The sequence below is a fragment of the Coptis chinensis genome, chromosome 7, assembly GCF_015680905.1.
Source record: "Coptis chinensis isolate HL-2020 chromosome 7, ASM1568090v1, whole genome shotgun sequence".
NCBI classification, from domain to species: Eukaryota; Viridiplantae; Streptophyta; class Magnoliopsida; order Ranunculales; family Ranunculaceae; genus Coptis; species Coptis chinensis.
In genome coordinates, this window is record NC_141462.1 from 50,291,551 (window position 1) to 50,298,458 (window position 6,908).

The window sequence follows — 6,908 nt, forward strand, 5'->3', positions numbered from 1 at the left end:
CGGTTGGTGCTGAACAAATTAAACTGAGGGTGTTTCCTTTAACTTTTGCCGATAAGGCGGCGTCTTGGTTAACTGCCCAAGCGCCTAATTCTGTGGACTCGTGGGCCAAACTTGTTCAACTATTTATGGAACATTTTTACACACCACTGAAGATCGATGAAATGCTTTCCAAGATTCATTTCTTTCGACAGAATCCTCATAAATCATTTTCAGAGGCTTGGAATTATTTCACCGATCTTCTTATAGAGTGTCCACACCATAACCTCGCGAAAGACACGTTAGTTCGTGCCTTTTTCAAGGGACTGTTACACCACCACAAAGAGGTGCTTCACATAATGAATGGGGCTAGTTTCCTCAGTAAGGGAGCCTCAGAGGCTTATAAATTTTTAGAAGATCAAACAAAGCATAATAATAACTGGGGGGTAGCGACGATATCTCCCGTTCCACTAGTTCTTCTACAACAGTTAAGGCCGCCGGTATGTTTGAGATTAAATCAGATCCTAAACTTAAAAATTTAATCGAATCTCTCACTAAAGAGGTAGAGGTTATTTTTGTTCAACAAAAGCCTATTCCCGTCATGAATGTAAACACCAATCCATGTAATTTCTGCTTGAGTCCTGAGCATCCTGACTCTTATTGTCCTCTTGCTTATGAACAACAAACATCACAACAAGATAACGTTTGCTCAATAAATAGTTATCCTATTCCTAATGCCCCTTGGAGACAACATCCCAACTTCAGTTTGAGAAATAATCAACAAGTAACACCTCCAGGGTATAATAATCAAAATGTTAGGCCAGCAAACAATTACAATCTACCCACTAATTATAACAACCAAGCTCAACCACGACAAGGACAAGGTCAAGCACAAGGTTAGGGTAATTATAATAATTATAAAAATAATAATTATAATGCTAATAGAGGTATCGTTCCTGTAAATAAGAACTATCAAAATCCACCCATTAATAATCAACGTGACATAGTTCCTGTCACACAGCCTATAACTAACACTCCTCCACAACAGGATCGTTTTGATGCTTTTATGCGAACCCAACAATAGATTTTACAAGCCATCCAACTTTCCTTATAGCAGTTAGCACAAGAGAAAGTAAAACCCAAAGGTGTGTTTCCAGGTCAAGCGATACCTAATCCTAAACCAACAAACACAGCCTTTGAGGTAAACGGTAATACTAGTACTAAAAATGCAAACGTAAGTGAGCTAAATGCCATCACCACTCTCCGTTCTGGAAGAGTGGTTGATAATGCCGTAACTATGCCTATAGTTACCCCACCAGTAGTCCCTACACCGGATATCGAACTAGATCCCGAAATGATAACTGAAGATCCTACCCTTGTAGAGGTACCAGTTAAACCACAACCTAAGAAACAGAAAGCCAAGGTTAAATATCCTGTTGATCCATATACTAAATATATAGAGAAACCACCATTTCCTCAGAGATTAGCTATGTTAAACAAGGATACAAATTTTGACGAGATTAGGGAAGTTTTTAAAAATCTAACGATAAACTTACCTTTTCTTGACACAATTAAAAAGTTAACTCACCATGCTAAGTTTCTCAAAGAATTGTGCACTACTAGGCGTAAGACAAAGATTCCTAAAGACGCCTTTTTAACTTAACAGTTTCCAACTTTAACGGAACACAATGGAATCGTTAAGTACAAGGACCCTGGTCGTCCTACTATACAATACACCTTTGGGGATACTCACACGACCACTGCTTTATTAGACCTGGGGGCGAGTGTTAACTTACTCCCTTATTATTTATATAAACAAATAGGTCTACAGGAGATACAACCTACAACAATGACGTTGCAATTAGCTGATAGGTCTATCAAGTATCCTAAGGGTGTAGTGGAAAACGTGCTAGTTAAGGTTCAGGATTTCTACTATCCTGCGGATTTTGTTATCCTCAATACAGAAGTCGCTAACAACTCTATTTATTTATCATTTTAGGGCCCTTTCTTGGGCAAACCGCCAACGCTTTATAAACTGCCGCGATGGTTTGATATCCTTGTCCTTTGGCCATCTTTCTGTTGAGGTCAATGTTTTTAAAATGAGAAAATAGTTTCCTGACACAAATATTAATGGAGAGGTTAGCATGATCGAGAGCTTAGCTCATGATTATTTCAAAACCACATTGCCGAAAGATCAGATGAACAAATTCCTTTCCTTTGGAAGTTCCAACTTCGACGAGAACTCCCTGGAAGTCTAGGAAGATTTCCTTCGTCTATTTTGCAACTCTTCCTTGCCACCTCGCGAGTCCCACCCTGCCAACATTCCTTCATCCCTTGACACTATGACGGAAGATGAAATTTTCACCCTCTATCCCAGTGATTCTTTTAACCCACCTATCGAGGAATGTCTTCCATATCTCAAGGCTTCTAATGATCTAGACCTGAGAGCTCTAGCTGACATTCATTCATCTTCCATCACCAATTTTCCCAACATTCCACCTTTTCAACGGAACCTTGAGTTTGCGCTTGACCCTCTTGCTTCTTCTGTGCTTAATAATTTTCTAAATCCTCCTAATACGGAAATAATTCCCAAGGGAAAGGCACTTGACACCTTCATTTTCAGAATTGAGACAGTTCTCACCTATACCATGAATGAGTTTTGTGTTAAACCCACATTCTCATTTCTTCCATTCCTTACGTCTAAAATTTATCCATATCCACCATATCTTCCACAAACATCCATTTTCTCACGATCATTCACTTGGACACCCTCTCATTCAAAGATGAAAAAGAAGGTGCATGCGCGGTTATGTTCTAGATCTATCGACTTCACTTCCATTTCACTAAGTCAAGGCCAGAGAAAATCTTGGTGTTTGATTCTGTTTGGGGTGCATTCCATGTTATTTATTTATGGAAAGACCCACAACTCTTTAGGTTGTTGATTTATGGAAAACCGGTATATATATATATATATATATATATATATATATATATATATATATATATATATATATATATATATCCAGATTATTTGTTAAAGTCTCGAGTATCTGACTATAAATGGCTCATTTTGTTGTTTGGTGTACTTCTTTAAAATTCCATATATTGGTTAGTGCACTATTCAGGTAATCGAGCCCTCCCTATGGAGTGTGTGGCTGTAAGTACCGGATCCTAAGTCCACGGTTAACATAATTCACGTATTCCACTCTAGCATGTTTTCTCATTTTTTTTTAGTCATGTTTCCTTATGGTGTGAATTATGTCTTTATTGTTTTTCATTTTCTTATATTAAATCTTATTCATAAAAAGTGAAAAAATATATCAAAACCATAAAAATAGTAATCTAGGAAGTCCCAGGAATCTGACTTTAAAAGACCCACGTTTAAAACAAATTTTCTAAACTCTGTTGTCTAAAATTTGTTTGGGGATGGGGTGTTCGTTTTTCTATCCTTGATTGTTCAACTTTCCATTGTGTTGCTTAGGCCGTTTAATCGTATTTTGATTTAGGGTTGACATTATCTATGAATTTAGATTTCATTCGTTCACATAACTTACGTCATGCATGCATTTTGATATGTTTTCCATCTTCTTATATGTCACCCACGGTTGGAATAGAGTGTTTTATAGATCATTGGATTGGAAATTATCTCCTGATCGTTTCCATATCTCATTCGCAAAAATCGAACCGGTAACGAAGCGGCAATTTTAGTTTGAAGTTGCGCGAAGAATAGAAAAATTTCGAAAATCAAATTGGGCTTGGGCCCAATATTGCACGCACGTGCGCGGCACACGCGTCCCCTTCCTCCAATAACAAAATAGTCGCGTGTTCCTTCTCACTTCCGCCATTACCAAAGCTTCCAAACCCTAGAAAATAAAAAGAAAAAAAAAAGAAATCCTAAATACTACACGCCCAAAAAATCAAACCCACTCCAAATCTTCTCCACAACCTCTCCCACACCGTTTCCATCCTTTCCTACCACCAAAACTTAACAAAATTTCAAAAATTTAATCTACCACCACCACCACCGCACCACCTCCCATTGTTTTAAGTGAGTTTGGTCTCAAACTCTTTCCCTACCTTATTCAAACCCACAAATAGTTCAAAACTTCAATCGCGCAAAGAAGGAGACGTTTGCCGGAACAAGCTTTTACGGCCGACCACTTCGCGCCGTTTTACGGTGACGAGATGATTAGAAGGGATTAGAGGCATTTGTGGTATTCGACGAATGATTTTTATCACGAAGATTTGGTCCGACAATTTTATAGGACGAGGGAGTTGGATGGGAATAGAATTTTTGTTAAGGTGGTTGGGACGAGGAGATAAGTATCTAGAAGGTTGCTAGCTGAGATTTTAGGCATTCCGCCTAGAAGCCATCTCGATGCCACATTGTAGGAATCCCAATTTGGTGGAATCAAGCCTTTGATGAACGTGACGATTTTGGAGGGGAACTACAATGCGAGCTCGCATTGTGTTCGCCAGTCGTCTCTGCGAACCAACCAACTGGTTGTAGCTCAGTGGATTGGTAGGAATGTCACTGGGAAAGAGAAGGTCAGTGACATCAGTCTGAACAGCCTTCATGTTCTATGGATACTCCAGGAGCATAAGTATGAATTCTGTATTCTCGAGTTTTTGATTAATACGATTAGGGGAGTAGGCAAGAGTATTACACCTCTCCCCATTTTGATAACAAAGATCATGATGAGTTTGAGAGCAACTCCGAAAACTGAGCGTACTATGATTAAGTTGCATACGAATGTCATAGCGTATACGAACTGTGTTCAGAAGGTTTGGAGGTTGCTTGGAGAGAGGGTCGTTGATAAGCACCCAAAACTGTAATATTAAACCCTGGGAGACATAGCATTTTGGTCGATTATGTGTTTAATAATCATGTAATAATTATATTTTCGTACTTTTGCAGGTTTCCGCAATTAAAATGAATATAATGATAAAACATGCATCGAAGTACGGAAATACTGGAATATTTGAAGTTTCCCACTCAACCCCCGTGAAGCCCAACAAAGCCTGACTAGAGCCGAAGTTTCTAAAAGAATAAAACCAGTGCAGAACGGGTCCACATATAAAGAAGTAGCAAACTTCCGAAGCTCAAATCGGATAAATCTAGATGCCGACGTTGGCTAGTGAAGCTGCCATAGCGACCCGGGCGACGAACTCTGCGCAATGACAGAAAGTCGTAAAAATGCCAAAATCGGCGCCGCCACTAGACACACTAAGTAGACCCACTCTGCGGGGCCAAAGGTATGACGAGTCAGCATAGGCAGGTGGCAAGTGATGGGTTCAATTTGGTGCCACCTTGCAAGAGGAAAGACACGTACCAATTCAATGTTTGAATTGAATTGGGCTAAAAGACGAAAACAAAACATAAAAGGACGAAAACTTAATAAGTAAAAGACAAAAGTTATAACAGATGAAAACAAAACTTTGATTCTCAAAGTTTTGAACAATTCAATTAGCTAACGAACAAAACTCAATTAAGGCTTCACAAGACATCCGCCTATATATATGAGGGGTCGCCTTCATTATTTCCCTTCAAAGATTTTCATGCTTTAGCATCCGCTTAGCTTTAGTTCGTTTTCTTTTCAAGATTTTACATTCTCATCATTTTCATTCCAACAAACCTTAAAAAATCGTAAGTTATTTTATCCTTAATAACAGCTTATATCTTTTCTAGTTTAATTCCTGTCCCGCATTTATTTACTTAATGTATACAAAGAAGTTTTATTATTCCTTCTATGACCATGAGCTAATCCCCTCGGGGGGAGTGGTTTCTTTCTTCGATGTGAAAATCCGGATTGACTCTTTAATATTCTAGAATCACTACTTAGGATTTAGGCATAGATTAGACATCCGGTCCCAAAATGATCGAGATCAGACCTTAATTTGGAGGCCGATGCTCTAGAACAGCCTCGCACGACCTAAAATGTTCCTAGCGACTCTCTGCAGTGACATGACTCTCCAATTTGTCCAAATTGATGTGAAATCGAGCCGGGGAGCTGAAATAATATACCGGAGATGAGATATTAGTTAAACTCCTTATGCTAGTGCAATGCGGCCTAGAGATGTGGGCATGCGCTAGGGATCAATACTTGACGTCGTCTCCGAACACAAGACGAATTAGAGATGTAGTGATGTGGTAGTAAACTGTTGAAAAATGATTCTTGCATGAGCATGATTAACTCTCTCCCTGTTTCTCCATCTTTGTTTACCTACATCAAAATCACCGTAGTAATTTACATTAATTGCATTACCGTAAAATTAATTAAACCAACTAAAAAAAATCTAAAAATCCTACTCACCAAAAGTTGTAATTCCAGTTGTGAACCTTTTCCGAGCCCTAAGGTTTGGACGATCCCTTACTCGACCTATCCTACCAAACCCACGTGAGTAATGTAACTTGACGAAAACGTATGACTATACGGACTTTGGACTTGGAACTTTGGTCTTTGGACTTCGGACTGTGGACCTCGGACTTAATTAATCAAGGAAACCAATAAACATGAAATAAAATGCGTGTTAATCAGTCGTGGAAGAGACTGATTCGGATGATGATGAGGAGGATACGGCATGTTTTGATGCCGATGCCTTTGAGAGGTGTACGTCCGATGCAGAACGCATGTTGGTGCTTCATCGTGGCATGCGTTCTCTCAATACTATTTGTGAAGATCTCTGGACTCGGGAAACTACCATACATCATAACTTCGAGACTCATGCCCAGTGCGAGGATGAGCGTTGGGAAGAGATGAAGGCCGAGATGGAAGCTCAGCGAAAGTTCCGAGAAGATATGTTGGAACACTACCCACCCCACAAGGGTTCTTCTACTGAGGAGGTATCTGTGAGGCACGAGCATCGTCGCCGATAGACGGATGGCTCTGGCCCATCGGGAGCTCAGGAGCCATCTCCTTCTCATGTTCCAT